At 50.2% G+C, this 20038-nt stretch overlaps 1 protein-coding gene across 1 annotated transcript in view; it reads right to left on the reverse strand.

Annotated features, from left to right (window-relative positions):
* LOC139048882 (serine/threonine-protein kinase SBK1-like) overlaps positions 1–14939 on the reverse strand; it is a 57799-nt gene extending 42860 nt beyond the window's left edge. The window contains exon 1 of the mRNA XM_070523794.1: positions 13724–14939. The gene's annotated coding sequence lies outside the window, so the exon portion shown is untranslated. The remainder of the gene's footprint in view (positions 1–13723) is intronic.
* Between the last annotated feature and the right edge of the window lie 5099 nt (positions 14940–20038).

A 20038-nucleotide genomic window follows, 5' to 3' on the forward strand; every position in this document is an offset into this window, starting at 1 on the left:
GTCCTGTCCTTCCTTTACGTGCTGCGTCTCTTGCGCTAACGCGTGTTGAAAGGACCACAGCCAGCATGCCCCGGCAACAAGTCCTATCGGAACTCGGAAACCCAACCCGTCGATGCGTCTCTGGGTAGGGAGGCGCATCAACCTGTGCGGCCGGCCAGCCAAGCGCCCGTCGCTCCTGATACGCTTACAGCCCGAGGACAACACCCTTTCAAAGCTCCGGCTATCCTCATCGCAGAGTTGATGATGATGATGATGATGATGATGATGATAAGGAGGAGGAGGAGGAGGAGGAGGAGGAGGAGGAGGAGGAGGAGGAGGAGGAGGAGGAGGAGGAGGAGGAGGAGGACTTTTTGACATCCCCTTAGAAATGGGGCGGCGACGTCACCCAGCCTGCTTGGCTTAATCAGGTATGCGACACACGCTTTTCATTCTAGCGTTTCCCCGTACATCTCTTTGGTCTTTTTTCTCTTCCCCAATACTTCTCTACCTAACTTGTACTGCTACCTATGCCTGTAACGGATCCGATCGTATCAATCTCTTCCCTGCTTCTTTCGTTTTTTTTTTTTGCCAATACTCTAAACGTATCTTGCTTGACAGCTGACCGGCTCATCTTGCCGTCCAATTTAAGTCCAAGAGCTTCTGGAAGGTGTACGTTACCAACGCAGGTCTCACTGGGAGAATTCCTTTGCACTCCACTCAGCTGAGTAGACTACGGATTTTCGCTGTAGCGTAGGGGAAAAACCACTTACAGTGCCCTCTGGTGAGCACAACAGTGTCTCGTGTTACGAGGACAGAAAGTGTTTGCACCATAGAGTTTCTCATTATAACACCTAGAGGGAAATCTGGCGCCACCGTCTATGGGGGTTTCTTAAGGGGGTACTGTGCCGTCATGGGAATGACAGCACATGTGTCTGCGAGGCTCGTGTTGGCTGGTGTTGTAAGAGGCTTCGTCTAAAACGTGGATATGGCTACACAAATAACGCGTTCTCAAAGTAAAATCTTCATAAAATGTTTCCATTCACGCATATTACATTTTTACTCACCTACAATGCATGACCAAGCGAAGAAAAGCGAGAACAGACGACAAACTGTTTCACAGCGTGCGCGAAACTTGACGTCTGTCCTCCGACTTTAGCGGCCCGCTGACACTTTTTACGTAACATATAGTCGTTCACGCAATAACAAGTTAATATAGTTTAACAAAACATGTTTTTGCGTAATAATAAAACCAAAACAGCTTTTCACGTGCTGTTTTAGTAGAAAATGAATTATTGTGACAGACGGATGGGTGCTTGCCAAGCCCGTCTTCAAGGTGTCCCGTCTCTCCGAGAACGATGCACAATCCGAAGTCACAATATACCGGCATTCCCATGCATACCACGGCGCAGCAGCGCCAGATTTCCCTCTAGGCAATGTAGTGAGAAACTCTATGGTTTGCACCTTCCCACTGTCGGTCTGCTCGCTGCAATGCATGCATCTGCAACGCTTGGACATCACGGAAAAGCTCTGCGACGATAACAGACGCACACGCGCTTAGACTAGCGCAACGGAAACTCAGGCAACGACCGGGACACCCACGCGCACGCAGTCCCATAACATCCCATCTGGTTCGTCGTTCACAGCAGCGATACCTGCACACCGAACTAGCGAGCTTATAAAAAGCCAGGGAATACAGAGATGCAGGGCACGATGACGCAAGCGAGCGAAACTTCGGCTGAGGAGCGACACCCGGCCCGCAGCGCCCCCACAAAACAGAACAAGAACAACACACGGGGACCTCGTGTTCCACTGACTCTCAGTGGCACGGCAGCCGTCACTCTCCTCCGCCAGACTATTTTTAATGGGTTCGACAGGATCCCGCAGCTGGTGCTGACTCACGCGACACTCGTACACACACTTTCTCGCAGCTCCGCGGCCGCCAGCGAGAAATAGAATGAAAACAAAGAGCAAAGATAAACAACACGGAACGAAAATAAAGAAAGTCAGCGGATTTATCGAGGGGGAAGGAGGGGATTGGGGGTGAGGGGGGTCGAGGAGTCGAGCTAGCCCCGTTCCGACTGCGCGTTCCCCCCGGAGAAAGACGACGACGACGAAGACGAGTCGGAGGGTCCCGTGGATCGAGACGAACGTCACCGGTTGTGTGTAGGTTGTGCGTCTCCGTCGACCGCCACTTCCGACCTCCAAGAAGCGGCTGGCCTGCTCCCCCCCTCCCCTTTCCCCTCGCGCGCGCGCGCGCCCCCAACTGTCCGAGATGTTCTTTTCTCGGAGGTTCGCGATGCTGTCTTTCTTATACCGCGTGCCTGGGCTAAAAATACCCCATCGCCGCCGCCACCGGCGACCATGCAGCAAACACAGCTTCCATTTTGGCACGACCATCTCGCCGCGTCACCCGCACCTCCTCTCCCTCTATCTAGAACACCTCGCGTATGTTCCCTCTCTCTCTCTCTCTCTCGTGTCTCCTAGCTCCGTCTCCTGCCTGTTGTGTGTCCTCCTCGTCTCTTCAAACCCTTCTGCTCTACTGGCGGTGGCCACCCAGAAAAGAAACATAAACCCGTGGAAAACAGCGTTGGCGGTTGCGACGGGGTTTGGGAACCACGCGACGAACGCCAGTCGCGTTACCACCACCCCCCCTCGCCCCCCTCTCTCTCCTGGACGAGTTATTTCGTAAAAAGCGAACGAGCGATTACGTTCACGTCGAGTGTTTGTGCTGTCACCCTTGCTGTTGTTGTTGCGGCAGTCGTTTCAAAGCGATCGCGGTTTTTAATAAACGTTGCACGGAGAGCGTTACGAGAAATCTGGGGCCGGATTCATGAAGCCTTATGTATGCCTTCGTTCGGGTTCCTTGCGAAGGGAAGGACGAAGTTTTAACGCGACAGCGTTGAGGAGCTCGTGTCGCAGAAAAGCCGGTGTTGTCGGTGTCGGCGTCCGCGGCGTTGGCCGGGAGCGATAAATCGCAGAAGGGACTTCATAAATAAAAATCATCTTGCAAGATGGGCTGGTGGGAATCGAACCAGGGTCTCCGGAGTGTGAGACGGAGACGCTTCCACTCAGCCACGAGTTCGTTCCTTCAAAACGGGACAAAATCGCCTCTAGTGAATGCGGTGCTGCCTTAGAAACGTGCCGTAGAAAGTTATACTGTGGTGTATTTCGGTAATTATGACCATGTAACTTACAGAAGTCGCAGTTTCACGAGTACCGAAGTACGTTTCCGCTAAACTTCTTCTGCGCTCTGCGCATACGCAGAGCCATCTTGCGGCAAACACAGAAGACCCCCCTCCTCGCAATGTACGGCGCTGCTCCGACACGTGGCGTGCCACTCGCCCCATGACCGCGTCCGCCTTCATGGCGCGTCGGGGCCCGGCTATCTCTGCCGATCGCGACGTTTGGCTGGCGTAGCGCGTTTGAGTAGGCGGTGCGAACGGGGTGCGATAACGCTATCGCGTTCCACTCTTTAAGGCGAAGCTTAAGCGTCTTCCAATTTTTTATGCAAATCCCCGCACTGTGCATTATCATCACCATGCTTGCAGCTTCCGTAGTATGTATGTATGTATGTATGTATGTATGTATGTGCGTACGCACGCACGCACCCACGTATGTATGTACGTATGTATGTATGTACGTACGTACGTATGTATGTATGTTATGAGCGTCCTCTTTGGAACGGGGCGGTAGGTTGCGCCACCAAGCGTAGACGCCAGCTCCACAGTGCCATTTAGGGATATTTGCGGGAAACTCTGCGCCTTATAAAGACGGGACGGCGTTGGTGGCTGGTCCTTCACCCCTCGATATCGAAAGCCAATCTCAAGAAGACCGCCGGGACGACGGCCAAACCTTGCTGCCGAAATGAGACAAAGGGCGGAGAACCAAACACTTCCAGTGGAGGGGGGCGATTGAGTCTGAAACGGCTACACGTCCGGCCTGAAGTGGGTAGACTAGGTGGTATCTGAGTAGACCATGTCTACTCAGATACGACGTCGCTTCCGTTGCATCCTGATGTACTGAAGGCCTACGGAAGACATGACCACAAAAACCGCGCTACTGTGGTAAAACTGCGAACTAAGCGCCCGATTTTTCATGTCTAGCTGGCAAGAGTATAAGTAAGATGACCGAGGGGAAAAAATTATTATCGATGTTCTTTTTGCTTTTATTTGAGACAGATGACGCACAGACGACATGCTCGAGGATCCTGCAGAGTAACAGAAGCAGACTGACCGGGAAGGCGCAAATAGTCTAAATAGACGGGCCAGGGACGCAGACAACGAAATAACATTTTCAGAAGTAACGAACAAGTGGAAGTCAAGCGCGAGCGAATCACACGGTCATTAAATGAAAATTTTGACACCCTGACAAGCAATAACAGATATGAAAAAGGAAAGCAAGCGCGGACAATGCGTCACACTTTCGATACAGACGAAGGGGCTGGTGTATATAGCACGAGCGAGAAAAACGCTATCTCTCATTGCCTGCTGATCTGTGTAGATGAAATCTAATGCGGACAGGTACGCGCAGAGTATACGGACAGTGACCGAATCTACTAGGCAGACGGAAACTGGCAGAACAGACGGACAGCGTTTCTGCCCGTCTGCTTCTGTCCGTCTGTACCGTCAGATGTCCCTTCGTCTGTCGTCTGCACGTATCTATCAATCTCAAACAAAAGCAAATTCGCAGAACAGACGAGCAGAGACAGCCAATGCGAAAAAGAAAACCAAACACGCAGAAGTGAAACGTGAGCTGAGCAGACGAACATGAAATGGAAATTTGAAAACCGGACATAATAGCATATATCCGTCGAAGAAAAAAAAAACGCTGCTACGCACGTGTCAGACCTTGAATACAGGGCAGGGGTGGGGCGTAGCACAACACAGGCAAAGGACAGAGGGCCCTCCCATTTATCGAACGAGCAGACGACGACCGGCCGGCAGCTCGAAGGCGTCGGCCAGGGCTCCCACGCGAGGGAGAGGCCCACAACGCCCTCCACCATTTGTCCGTCTCCGTCACCCACGTTCGCAGATGACAAAGGTGGGAACGGCTGATGTGGCGGTGATAGCCTGCCTGGCATTACGCCCTTCCGTTTTTCTTTTTTTTCTCGAACAACGGTGCTATTGCCGAAGCGGAATAAGAAAAAAAAGTTAAGGAGTGAGACTTCGTGAAAGGACAACCGAAGCTTTGTAGGTTGGAATCGAAGACGCGGCTCATGGTCGCTCAGGATTTCCGCAGAACGCCTCTGAATGACGCGTACGCGTCAGTCAGAGTTTCAAATGTCGTCTTGACCTTTCAGTCAATGGCGAGCTCAATTCGTTGAGTGCGAGACTGTCATCCGCAACCGTTGGGACGCGAAAAGGCACTATAAGGCCGTGCCCATTGCGACGAGTTGTCAATATATCGGTGCCCAAAGCGATTCGAGGATGGTCTTCTTCCGTGGGTGGTGCAACGACGTTGGTTATGCGGACACATACCGTGTTGGTTACATGGTTATAACGAGTATATGACAGCGCTTGCTTAGGCCCTCATGAGAACTTGTTTACACATCCTATCACGCAGAGGTCGTAAAGGTTCTACTGCGACGGCAATGTCAAAGGGCTATTAATGAGATAAATAATGTTCTGCTGTATTAGTCAATTACGATTCAACAACAGCAAAAGATAAGAGGCTTGGGTATCCAGACAAGACGCAAGAAAAAAAAACAAATGCTAGCGGCGATGCCATGTTGAAGTTCTCGCATCCTCGCCGTGACGTCATACGGATTTTGACGGCCGTCTGCTCGGGTCAAGTTTAATCTTCTGTCGTTAAAGATGGACTACACTGGTATTCTGAAAGAGCCATAGACCGAACTCGGCAAGCGTTAAGAAGATTTAATAAGCCAAACTGGCCCGAATAAGGAAAAAAGAAAGAAAAAAAAGAATACATCCGCGACAAGCACTGACGTGTTGGAGCTGGGGCATCGGCGCGAATCGGGCTCACGGGCTTCCCGTCCCAACGTGGTTGCGGCCCGCGACCCCTGCCGACCATTAAACCAAGAGTGGGTGGGGAGGGGTTCCTCGGGACCCAATAAAGTTATTTCCTCCTCCTCCTCCTCCTCCTCCTCCTCCTCCTCCTCCTCCTCCTCCTCCTCCTCCTCATCATCATCATCATCATCATCATCATCATCCTCTTTCTTGGGGCACTTTGCCTTCTTGTAAACAGCCTCTTATCGCGAAATTAACGAAGACGCAAGTTGTGAGACAATGCCTCAGCAACACGAGGGTACGGTCGGCGAACGTTGTGATTGTCACGTGTCACACGCAGAGGTGTAGCAGAACGCATGTATTCACATTTCATGTGCGGCTCTGCACTCTTACTTTGAACTGTAACCATTTGCAAAGCTGCGGATGACTGAAAGGTGGGCAACAAGGCGCGGGTTCACAGCTGTTCTCGTGCAGCAAGACGTAACAAGCATACAGAAAAACAAAAGAGAGATACGAAAAGAAAGAATAAATGAACGACGAAACAGTGTATATGTCCCGTATTTTCATCGACTTTCATCCTTCGCCCATGTCACATGGCACTGTCCAACCGCGTAGTCGCGAACTTGAAAAGTGTACGCGAATTAGGACGCTCTACGTGTACCGTAAGCGTGAATTTAAACAAGAACAGGAAACGATCGATCACAACGCCGTTTCACGCTTAATTGCACGGAAGTGCAACATGTTATCGCTCGGTAGCTGGTTTCGAAGCACGGAGTAGCCCCAAGTGAACATTTTCGAGTCTCAATTAAGCCACAGTCGCAAATGCAGCGGGTCAACCTGGAAACGAAACAACGCATTGGAGTAGTTTCGGAATCATTCGCGTTTTGAATTTCTGTTAATAGTATACTCTGGCGTCCGCATCACGCCAGGTAATCGTGCAGTCCTGTTGCCTCGATTGACGTGCACGTCTTTGAGCGTCAATACACGACTTCTAAATGTGAGCTGCGTTTTGGGGAGCAAAAATAGAAAAAAACATCGCTGTTTATAGTACGCGAGCTCGTGGCGCAGCAAGCTCTTCAGCGCTGTTCCTCGTCGACCAACTGTGGGGCAGCCGACCGAAGTACAATTACGCGCCAAAACGTAACTGGAACGTGTTGTGGCATTACACCTAGATGGGACAAAGGCGTTTGTATGGCTCTCTGTGACGTCACTGATTAGTTGACCTGCATAGCTGTATAAGGCGACCACGCAAGTGTCCACTTTTCCTTTCGTTTTATGACGATATGAAATAAACATGTGCTCTGGCAAGTAGGCTATACACTGCGTTTCTGAACGTATAATCAACGTTTGTTTGTCGCACAAGCGAAATTAGCCCCCACTATCACCGAATTCCGTTCCACATCAAGGAAGATTCCGGGCAACTCGATCACATCTATTTCTGAACGTGGAGAGTACGTTCATACCAAAAAATGAAAATGTTGTTTAAGGTAATGTAATTAGTGTACATAATGAATTAATTAGTAATTGGTTTAGTGAGCTATGAAACTTCGCTCATGTTGTGTGTTAAAAAACGCTACTGTGCGTTTTGCGTTAATTAGGTTTACTGCGCTAAGATCAGCACTTTGAGGTGCCAAACCTGTTGCATAACAGCGCATACAAATGAGAAAGTAGACCACATTAGAACCGGCTGTCTCAGTATACAGCTAATAAATTTCACGTTGAGTTTTGTGGGGTTGACTGCATGTGCCTATGATGTGCGCCGCAGGATGAAGAGTAACCGGTTTTTATGCACCTCAATGTCGTCTATAACATGAAGCCCGATTTGGAGGCCTCTATACTTTATCCAAGCAGCAATTAGTGTTTAAATTGTCAGGTACTTCCTGCACGTCTGGCCTGCATACAGCAACAACTTGATACACAAGGTGTGCCACTATAATATGCAAAGTGTCGTTCCACTCTCTCACCGTGAGCCTTGCGTGCAGTTAACCGAAGCTTATATATGACAAGTCGTAACGCATCAGCTGCTAAGATCACAAATCCGCGTAAAACATGTCATTGAAGCCTACAACAACTGAAATTTGGGGGAGCTTGGAAGAGTTCGTACTCGACTTAAAGCGAAAAAAAAAAAAAACAAGGACACAAGAAAGAAGACCAGACAGGAGGTATTGCGTCCTTCTCGTGTACTCATTTTTTTGCGCTTTAAGTCAAGTATATATGGGTCATTTAGGTCATTAAAGCCGTTCCTAACAGCCCACAATATAAGACATCCGCGCACGCTGCATTCTTATTTGGAAGCGTGTTTTAGCGACAGCCATCATTCCGAAAGCTTACTGCGAAATTCATTGTCATTCCGCTTACTGTTTTTTGGTTTATTTTAGGACAGCCTACGCCGTACTTCATGTCGGACATAAGTGTGCGGAACACGAATATAAGTATATCCCGTCAGATTTTGAGAACAAATATTTCATAAGACCGGCGGTCATCCCTGGACACAAGGTAATTGGGCATCAAGCGAGACTCTAGAACCCAAGGCTAGTAAACTTTTAGCATGAAGTAAAAAAAAAAGCAGGAAGGACTGGACAGGGTACGGTCCAACGCTTGTCCGTATATGCCTCCCTCATTCTTGTTCTTCCTTCGCGCTTCCATGATTACTAGTACAATTGGACGTGCCTTGGGCATCGGCTGCCGTAGCATTTCGAAAATTAAAACATTCGCCCTAACAGGTATGTTACTTTAGTTATCTAAACCATTATGAGCGATTACTCCTAACTTACGGCCTCGTCACTATATGAACTTGAACTTGCCGTAATGACCCGCAGATCTTACAGTGTCGGGAGGAAGAACGAACGACTACACAAGGGTGGCGGCTATTTGCCTATTTTGTGAGGCTTTCGCTGCTTCTTCCCGTGCTTCGGGCCATTATCGTTCTCATCTTCTAACGTTGGCAACGTCCTGTCGCCGAGTGTGTAAAACCCGCGCGTCGCTACCACGCTGTTCTTGATGAGAAGCGTCTCGCGCCTATATCCCGTCGTCGTGTCGTATTGATGTCATTGCCATCGATGTCATTGCCGTCGTCGTCGCCATTGTGCATGTCATTGTTATCTCATTGCAGTCACCGTCGCCCTCATACCAACGTTGATTAGCGCAGTGCCTGAGATCTGCACATTTTTGCTTCTCTATTTTTTTTTTTTTTTTACAGAGAAGAAAGCCTGATCCTCAGACGCCTGCAAAGTAGTACGTACACGCACGGAATGATAATGCATCGCCTCTACCCGACGCTCTACGGCTGCCTCCGCCCACTCTGCAACGTACCCGACACTCTGGCACACTTGCTCCTGGAATGCCCGTGGCAGGAAGGCAGCGAAATGCAACCAGAGACGCACGCGAAACGAGCAATAGAAGCAAACGGCCCATTCGAAACGTGGGAGGCCAAGCTAACCCTCGGGGACCTGGAAGACCAACGACAACTCGTCGCCAGGGCCAGGAGGGCAGTCGAAGCCAGAGGGTTCCTGGACTAAGGAGCCTTCCCACCTTAGGGTGATACCCGTCCTCGCTCGGGACACTGTTTCGTACAATAAACGTTTCTTTCTTTCTCTCTTAGGTGCTATGGGATTCTTGCGGTACGTCATCCAATTTCGGTCGTTTGTCGGTATCTGGCCCGCATAGGAGCACGACAGGTGGCGTGAACGCGGACGCCGCCAAAATAAATAAATAAATAAATAAATAAATAAATAAATAAATAAATAAATAAATAAATAAGACCACCACCGTCGATCCGTGGTTGTCATTTATTTGTATCCGTGATCGCCATTCCATCGTCGGCTTTTCCTCGTCGCCCCCAAGCATTCGTCGTCAGGCATTTGTCACCCACCGCGAGCACAGCCCAGTCTCTATGTCGCTGCGCTGCTGAGCTCGAGGTCCTGGGTTCGATTCCTGCCGTGGCGGCCGCATTTCGATGGAGGCGAAATATAAAAAAAAAGAAGGGAAAACGCTCGTGCACATAGACCTAAGCGCTCGTTAAAGAACTCCCAGATGGTCAAAAATGATCCGGAGCCTTCCCCTTTGGCGTGCCGCATATATTGGTTTTGGCAAGCGAAACACTAAAATGATTTTTTTTCACCTTCTCGCACGCGCTCTCATCAAACGCAACTTGATGTTTCAGTTCACTCCACGACGCTATCGCTTGAATTAGAAAAAAACATTCGCCGATAGTCTTAGCCAACTTCCTGTGAGAACCTATAAACTTCGAGTTTTCACTGAAATGCTCGAAGGAAGGAGTCGAGTTGCGTTTCTCGAACTGTGGCTCGGCGTGGCATCCACGAACGCGCCTATTCCTTCCGCCTTGGAATGGGCCGACAGCCCTGCTTGCGACAACCGTGGCTGCGAGGAGACGACCAAGCGCTTCCTCTGTGACTGTCCCCCGTTACGCGAGACCCTCCGAACTGGACCTGGGAAGCCAGCTGGCGACCCTCGGCCAGGCCCGGCGAGCCGCGATCGCCAGTGGAGCCCTGTCAGAGGGAACCACCCAAACCGCGCAACGGTTTCTGCAATAATAAAGTTCCTCCTCCTCCTCATCCTCCTCCTCCTCCGTTACGGAGTGGCAAAGTTCTCGCGACAGCGCCCGCAAAAACTGGACGGTCGCTCCTTGACAGAGGCAAAAAAAAGTTCCACAGGACACTGGTCCAGGCGGATTTCGGCCCTCAAGGCCTTAAACGCTCTGCTCAGGTTCTCAAGGACTTGCGAATTGCGCGACCGACTTTGTAAGTCGTAGCGCTCTGGATCGCGTTTACTGTGTGTATTTCTTTTTCTTTAAACTTATTTTATCGCCTTTTATTCCCTTTACCCCTTTCCCCAGCACGCGGTATACACCCAGCTAGCATTTACACTGGCCAACATCCCTGTCTTTCTCTCCCTATTTTCTCCTCCTTGAACAACGCGGTCGAAGAATCCGGAGTCACGACAGCGTAAAGCGTGGGGTGACTAAGCGTCCCAGAAACTTGCAGAAAAGCAGGATAGCAAGCAGCACGCGGGAAGCCAGCGATACGCGGTAGCCCCCCTGCCTGCCGCGACATTCTACATCGGGTGTAAACTTTCTTAGTGTACTCTCTTAGGCAATGTTACACCCTTTGGGGTGTATCTCTGCCATACAACAATAATCGTCATCTGCCTTGCTTGCGTTTCCTTTCTTGAAAACGCCGCGCCGGCTACTTTCCTGTCGGGAATGCTATGTCGTGCTGATAACGCGCATGCCGTCCGTTACTGGGAAGTACCTGGCTCGCCGCGTTAAAGAAAGGAAACGCAGACAAGACATATGACAGTTATTGTTGTGTCGCAAAAGGGTGCAATTTTGCTTGAGAGCGTAGTGCAGGGAACGTTTATTTTTAAGCTGATTTACAAATAATGCACGTAGTTGACAAGGACATGTATTCACCCGTAGGCACGGTTACAACTGTGGTATGAACGTGAAGTACAATATAAGGTATAGCACATGTAATAGATCATACTTGATGTAAACAAAACAGATTAGCAAATGAAATAATAAACTATTTAAAAGAAATTTGGATTTTGTAGGTGCGACGTCATCTACAGACGTGGTTGCTTTGCTAACCGACCGGTATGACCAACGCGGTATCGCTGGCAGAGTATATTCTTTTTCTGGAAAACTACACGCTCAACCTTTGGAAGAAATTAATGAAGCTAGGCTGAAACAAGTAACTTCGTTAACTGAGCAAGGCCTTTAATTTAGTACCGGCATTCCTATAGTCAAACATAAGAATAGGTTTAAACCACGGAACCAAAACCGTCAGCTGCCGCCGTAGCAACAGCAGTTCTAAAGCGACATCTACGTCTCACGACAGATAAAAAAATGTCGGGCATCTCGTCGCGTGACACTTTGCGCGGTCTTTTTCTTCGCGCATTTCATTTCTTCTAAACATACGTGCATGCCTCTTTCGCGTTACGAACACCGCGGTGCGTTGATACCCACGTGACGTTCCTGGCAGGGAATTGTGCTGATATTGAAATGCATGTAGCTGGTATCGCGTACGCTTTGAACGATGGGGACGCGGGCGTATGGTCCTTCGTTCTAGAGCGCTGGTCGCCACGATACGCGGGATGAGTTAGCCCAGAATTACATCTAACTTCCGTCAACGCTGCACGCAGCTCTTTAGATACGGCCGTTCTTTCGGTGCGTGATCTTGTCGCGTAACGCTTTGCGCGCGTAGTTTGTTTTTTCCTTAGTGCATTTCATTTATTACAAAGTCGCGCGCACACAACGTTCCCGTTACCAACGCCGCAGGAACGTTGATACTCACGTGGTGTATCTGGCAGTAAATTGTCGTCCGCGTCTAAACGCTCAAAAGAACTGAAAACACGTGGAGCTCCTTACGTCATCTAAGTCGCATTTCCGCATCAGTCGCCGCGTCAGTTGCGCATTCCTATCCGTCGTGGGAGACGCCCACCCCGTGAGAGCCCCAAAGCTCTCGTGGCCTGCAGGACCTCGAATAAAGTTGATTTCCTTCCTTCCTTCCTTCCTTCCTTCCTTCCTTCCTTCCTTCCTTCCTTCCCATCTCGCCGGAGTTCTTCCTTTCTTCCTTCCTTCCTTCCTTCCTTCCTTACTTCTTTCCTTCTTTCCTTCCTTCCTTCCTTCCTTCCTTCCTTCCTTCCTTCCTTCCTTCTTTCCTTCTTTCCTTCTTTCTTTCTTTCTTTCTTTCTTTCTTTCTTTCTTCCTTCCTTCCTTCCTTCCTTCCCATCTCGCCGGAGTTGAGACCTTCCTCGATATTGCCTTCGCGCCTTCTGCTCCAAGGAGTCACTGACGCATTTTCGAGATTCCACAGAAGCTGTACCACGCGCTTCTCGCACCTGACAAGTCGTTGTGCGTAAACATGGCGTTCATTGCGTGTGTCCGGCGGCGCAATCACTTCCGGCGCATGCAGTCAGCAAAAAAACATAGCCTTCGAGGTTTTCTGAAGCCGTGCATTTATAAGATGATACACGACGAAGTTGTTCACACACACAAAAAAACAGTAAGCAAGAGTGCGGCGTGCGACTCTTCCAACTGTACTCGCACGTGGCAGCTGCAGCAATCGTAGGAACTGAGCGAGCCGATGTATCATGACGTCATGACACGTCCACCACCTGGGTAGCGAAACCAAAAGTGGCTCGCAGAAACAAGCATTAGAGTAAATTATTTAGGGCACTCTGACGCCTGGCAGTACTGTTCTGTAAATTAGGGGGTTAGGGCATACACATAACGCAAGAAAATGACAAACCTAAAGGGTCATTTCGGTGCATCTTCAAAGCCCGCGTTACTTCCCCTTGACAACACTTCAAATCCCCGTCGCTTTTTTTACCGATATAACTTTCATTCGTTCTTGTCACACGAGCAAGCACACGAGAACGACTGAAAACCACTGTTGCGCGCGACAAAACTACACGCCGAACTGAACGCCTTTAAGAAGCGGGGCGTACCTACGAGTACGCCCTAGCAAGTACAACACCTAGGCCAGTATTAGCAAATTCCTTTCCTTCGCGAGATGGATCGCTAACGGAGCTTGACATCGTCTGCACAAGACGTCTGCCTAAGGGCAAGACTCGATGACAAACTGTTGTCCCGGAGTCCAGTCCCGCCCAGTCCAGACCTCGCAAAGCGCTGCCGGATGCAGTCAGAATAGATCGCACATACCTGCCAGTCTTCAGGTCAAGCTGCGTGTCAGCGTACGCGCGGCAAAAACGCAAGAAAGAAACAAAAAACAAAGCTCATCATAGCGTGCACTCACCTGTCCGGCGCCGTCGTATCCAACCGCGTCGAAAACGGTCAGCGAATCCCGCACCGTCCGGCCGGCCGTCCTCGCCGACGGCGTCGACTGGAGCGCAGTTTGACCTTTACGCGCCAGGAGCGTCCCGCCACCGAAGCGGCGCTCTGTCGCTCTCTTTTTTCGTACTGCAGCGCAGGCCCCGAGGTGGGAGCGGCAGGGCCCTCTTCTTTTTTCCTCTCACCGGGCGGCGGCAGCAGACGACGTTAAGCAGACGACACCGGCTTCGTTGCCGCTTCGCAGCGATCCTGTCGCGGACGCCACTGCCTCCGTCGGCTTCATCGTGACCGTCACCGTAGCGTCGAACGACACCGCCGTCGAACTAAGCAGGCGATCGCGGCTGCTTCTGCTGATGCACGCGCAACATGGACGAAAGCGCCCGCCGTTCTTCCACGGGAGGAGAGTGTCTGCGCCCAGGGACAAGCGAGCGAGCGGGCGGGCTGGCGACCAGGCGAGCGGGCGAGTGAGTGCCGGAGCGCAACGTAAGACGCCGAGCCAGCCAACCACTGGGCGGAGTGAAACCCGAAAATGCCACGGGGTTGACGGCGACGACGAAGCGATGGTTCGCGCTCAGCTCGGGCTCCGAGAGCGGAGAGAAGGGACGCCGAGGGAGAGGGGCGTGTTCGTACCCGGAGTTTTTCGTCTCTGCGCCGAGACTGCAGCTAAAAACAAGCCCGGGAGGGACGCAACACGGTCAGGAGAAGCAAGAGCGAGACCGATAAGAAGAGAGAAGGATGCGGAGAAGGGTGAAGAGGGGTGGCGAGGGCAGTGACGTCAATGGGACGACGGAGGTCGTGACGCAGAGAGTGACGTCACCGGGCGTGACGTCGGTGCCGCGTCACGGGGCTGCGGGGCCCTTCACCTCCCTTCCCCACGCTTTTTCCCCGATGGGGAAAGCACACAGTAAAACGACGGGAAGAAGGGATGCTGCTGCCGAAGCTGTAGCGACGACGGAGATTGGTAGGGAAGAGTATTGACGCTGGCCTGGGGTTTGCAATACAGCGATGACAGACGGCGCTACGTGCGAAAACCGGGTGCCAGTTCTCGAGAAGTGCTGCTCTCTCGAGCGTGTGTGTTTCGGAGTGGGTTTTTCCTTCGAGTGGCCGGCCTCTAACTTGAAGGACCGCTGGCACGCCTGTAGCATTAGACTAGGTTCATCAGACTATTTTTGGGGAGATTACGAAGCCCTATAAGGGCCTGTTTCTTCTAGGTGAAAGTAACACGATAGCTAGCGTGCTGTTAATTTTTACTGATGTCAGCTCAGAGTAAAAGTGACATTTTCAACAAACCTCAATTCATTCATGGCGCTTTAGTTTCGCGCAGATATCGAAAATAAAAAATACAGAAATGTGTAACATAGATTCGCTTTTCTCTGACATCGGTGTCCACGGTGCATGGCCACAAGAAATTACGGCTCAAGAAAACCACAGAAACCGGAGCGATATTCAGTGAATGCATAGCCACTTGTTCTTCGAGTGTTTTGGTACCTAATCTCGTGTACAAACGAGGCGTGGACAGAAAATTATGAACTAGAACGTCTCTCAGCGGTACGACAGCACGATTTTGTGCGCTGTCACCTGTTCTGTTACTAATGATAGCGCAGATCTGAAACTGCGCGATTAAACCGAAACCACGCCTTCACCGTGCGAATTCGCCAAGCCAGAAACGAAATAACGCTTTCTACTTATCTCTACGATATTCGCGTTTTATCTGTCTACGCTACGTAGTATGCTAACGTGTCAGAGTCACCGGGGGGAAACACGAACACACGTCTGGCAACATTGTGCTCGTTCCAGGACGTGCTCGTTCGTTGAGGAGTTCGCGTCGTTGCGAAAACAGTTACCCTAGCTTATAATAACAAGTGGTAACAGATAAAGAGAGCTGCGCAGTTTAGTTGAGCAGAGCATCCCGACCAATGCCTCCACCAGGCAAATGTCTTCACCGCACATACATCCTTATTGTGGAGAAGCGCGCTTTCGGGAACCTAAAATGGGAGAAAAAATTCAAGTGGTGATGCGAAAAACTGCATGACCACCCGTCAGGCAGTAGTACCAGTTAGGCACTATTAAAGACCTATTATGCCGTATTCGCGGCACAAATGTCGGCGTTATATATATACTATGCGCGAACTTAATTCAGCGTAGTTAAGCTCCGCCCACAAAACCAGACCTGCCCCCTGTGCCTTCGCGCACAAAAAGAAAAGAAAAAGAGTCCTAGAGAGACGCTGACCCCGAAAGAAGTACGTCTCCGCCGCGACGTTACGTAAGTGGCCGGTGTATCTATACAAACGATACACACCGTGGCGCCACCTGCCGTCAGCGCCCGCATGACGTGCAAAGTTCCGGGTCTTTTTTTCGTCCTTTCACGGCCGTGGAGTTCCAGCTGGTTGCGGTAGTTTTACGCAACAGCGCTTGCTCTTTATTTCCGATCCTATGGTTCTGTACACTGTATGAGAACGTACGGTGTTCCTCCGTGGCGACGCGGGCCGGAGTTCGCTGTACAGTACTGTCGCGGAAACAGAGCGCACGGTAGGTTCTACGGGAAGCTCGACGGTCGTAAAGTCCCGGTGGCAAATTTCAAAGCGCGCATATACACGTATACGCGATAGCAAGTTCCGTTAGCAAGAGCGAAGCCGTTGAACGCGCGAAGCGAGATGTATACGCGATATAACGCAGCCCAGTCATGTGAGCGCGGTAAAACGTCGCACCTCGTAAATCGACTGTAAATTGACGGCGTTTGGTTGATCGCAATATGCGAAGGGATCTTGATGCTCAGAATTTATTGACGCGTTTTATTATTATTATTATTATTATTATTATTATTATTATTATTATTATTATTATTATTATTATTATTATTATTATTATTATTATTATTATTATTATTATTACTATTATTATTATTATTATTATCTTTCCCTTTTTTTCTAACTTTCTCGCGGACAACGAGTGAACACGCCTGTATCAGTCAAATCGTTATCTTTCGCCGTCCACGTCGACGAAATGCGGCTTCGTTCTCTGCGCGAACTTGTTGCTCCGACCATCTTCCTCGCTTGACTTACCAGCAATATCATTGGCCGATTAATCTCTTTTTTTTATAGTATCATCGTCCTCGCAGTTTCGAACATTCGGTACCGGCGCGTGCCTTAGCCTGCATAAGAGGCGTATTGTGACGCGTAGACGTGTGTCATACATTAGCATACGCCCAAGTCTACCATAACACGGACCTCGATGTATATTTCCTTTTTTAAAATTTTTTGGCGCAGAAAACACCGATACAGGAAAAAAGAAAGGCGTGAAACAACCAAGTGGAAAGCGTACTGCCTTGTTCTGTACTGTAAAATTTACGTAATTCTATATTAGGTTTGCATCATAAAGTCCGCCTTTATTAGCGCTGCTGATGAAAGAAATTATAATTTAAAAACAAGTGAGTTGCTTCTTTTTTTTTTTTGTGGCAAACGTCATCACCAACTGTAACCCGGTCGGGTCTTCAATGCCGAGTCTTGGACAAAAAATTAACTTCAGACTAAAAAATAAGCGATAAGTGGTCTATAACCCCACAACGTTCTCGAAAAAATACCTGACCAGTTTACTTCTACATATACACTAATCTTCTGCATTAGGATTAAATTATGCGGTTTTACGTGCCAGAACCACGATCTGATTACGAGGCACGCCGTAGCGAAGGCACTCCAAAATAATTTGGACCAGCACGGGTGCTTTGACGTGCACCTAAATCTAAGTGCACGGTCGTTTTCGCATTTCGCCCCCATCGAAATGCGGCCGCCGTGGCCGGGATTTGATCCCACGACTTCGTTGCTTAGCAACGCAGCGACACTAAGCAACCCCGGCGGGTTTGTCGGTGCATTCTAAACGAACAATCTGACCAAAACAACACGAGCCCCGGTCGCGGTTGCACAAATTCCGCAATGAGCGTTTTAAAAAGAAATATCAAAGGTCCTGAGCGTTTTTTTTTCCCTGTTCTGTTTACGAGGGTTGGTACTATTCAATGACAAGAGGCAACGTTTGTTAACAATCACACATAAGATAGGCCTCCTAAATCGCGGGATAAGATCGCCGCGCTCTCTCTCGCCGCGTCGAAGCGATGTCACGTGATCCCACTTTCGACGCAGGAGCGATTGCAGCGCCGGCGCATTGAGTGGTGGCCCTCGCGCTCACTAGTGGGTAGTGTGCTCGGCTGTCGCGCAGGGCACCAGCATTTACACAATTTACCAGCCTCGAGTTTTATTGTACCAGTCTCGAGTTGGTGGACGACCTCCTCCGCTCTTGTGCCACTGAGCACAAGCCGTCCACCGCCTACCACCCACAAACGAACGGTCCTACGGAGCGTCTCAACCGAACACTTGCAGAGACGCTGTCGATGTACGTCTCCAGCGATCATCGCGACTAGGACGTCACGCTGGCCTACGTGACATTCGCGTATAACCCGTCCCGACATGGCACCGCAGAATAGTCACTCTTATCTTTTGTATGACCGCCACCCCACATCGCCGTTTGACACCATCCTCCCTTCTGTGCCACGTGTTCTAACTGACTGCGCTCGTGAAGCCATCGATCGAGCTCATATGGCACGTCAATTAAGACGCCCGATCGCGTTTATTAGCCTAATAGGCCAAAAATAGCGTTACGACCCCCCCGCCCTCGTTATTCGCCTTCCCCCGTGTAGGGTAGTAAACTGGACTCAGTCTGGTTAACCTCCCTGCATTTCCTTCTCCCCTTCTCTCTCGCTCTCTCTCTACGACCGGTGCCATCGTGATATTAAGCTCACCCCGGGTGCTTGGGTGCTCCTTTGGTCACCATATCGTCAGGTCGGCCTCTCCCAGAAGCTTCTCTCTCGCTACACAGGCTCTTATGAAGACTTACGTCAAGCTAACGACGTCTATTGCGAGATATCGCCCTTACAGTTTGAACCATCTTCAAGACCGACGCCTGTTTCACATCGCGCACGTTTCGCGGCTGAAGCCATACTTCGCTCGCAATTCTTTGCCTAACATGTGCCGAGACGGCGCTTCAGCACCCGGGGGTCCTGTTACGGAAGTATGAAAGAAGAGAAAGGAGAAAGATCGCGAGACGCTGGCTGCTGCGTGTTGTTGCTGGTCAGCCAGCTTAACTACACTGACTCTGCTTGTGTATATATCGCAAATGAAGTCTGTCTATGCTCGCAACATCCCGCAACAATATCGCACAAGCAAACTGGCGAGTATATGGCATTCTGCGCATCACATTTTTATGCGAAGCATATTACTAGAGCTCAACCAAGCTCCTCAGGCGCGGCGGTGTCGCCTTCAATACCACGTGACACCGTGACGTCACGACAGAGGAGAAACGGGGCTCCAACTCGCGCCGTCGCTCGCGGCGTCGCGGCGGGATATAAGCAGCTGCGCTTGCCTCTGCTAGACACTCACGAGGTGAGATGCCTCCTGGAGACAGAGCTGCTCGCTGGAATGAGAAGCGAAGGTTGCGGCGTGCTACAGAGACTGTTTCTAGGTGGCTTTGCTACGGCGCAGCGACTACGCGCCCCGCATCGGACGCGGTGAGCGTCGAGCAACGCAGCGTTCGGCGCGACAACGAAATGTGCGCCTGAGCAAGCGCCGCACCCCTGAGCCGACGACACCGGCTTTTCTGCGACACGAGCTCCTTAACGCTGTCGCGTTAAATTAAAGGCTAGTATGCTTCGCACCCTGGGCTTAACCTTAGCTAAGCCACAGCCAGTTTTTTTTTCTTTTTTGCAATCTTCCGTCGCACCATTCTTCAACAGCTTCAACGCGTGTTCACGAAAAGAATTTTACTTTTCGTAAAACTTGATGTAACATTCATAAAATTGTTTAAAGCGCCCGAATACGGCGAACTTTACGATAAATTCGGGGGGAGAAGCTGGTAGGTATGCCACTGGAAATAAGTTACAGCTTATTTTTGCACCAAGTCCAGGTTCTTCATATTTAAAGAGAAGTCAATAACGATCACTAAGAATCAGGCCACGTCACTTTTTTTCAAGGTGATTTTGGCGCAGAGTCACTTCGTTAACGCGATTTCTTCGAAACTGTCCAGTGGTTTGGCTTTAACAGACAGCCTGTCACTGCGCCTGCGCTTCTTGCAGCTTCAGTATCACCGAAAACTATTGCCAGCGGGAAACGACACGAACGACACTGAAGAGGTATCTCAGAGTCGTGTACTCCCGCCCGCCCGCCCTCATCGTTTTTGTCCCCTCCCCTCCCTCCCCCCCTTTTTTTTATTAAGATTAGCGCGCGGTTGATCGGCG

Source organism: Dermacentor albipictus, chromosome 8 (genome assembly GCF_038994185.2).
Source record: "Dermacentor albipictus isolate Rhodes 1998 colony chromosome 8, USDA_Dalb.pri_finalv2, whole genome shotgun sequence".
In the NCBI taxonomy this organism is placed as follows: Eukaryota; Metazoa; Arthropoda; class Arachnida; order Ixodida; family Ixodidae; genus Dermacentor; species Dermacentor albipictus.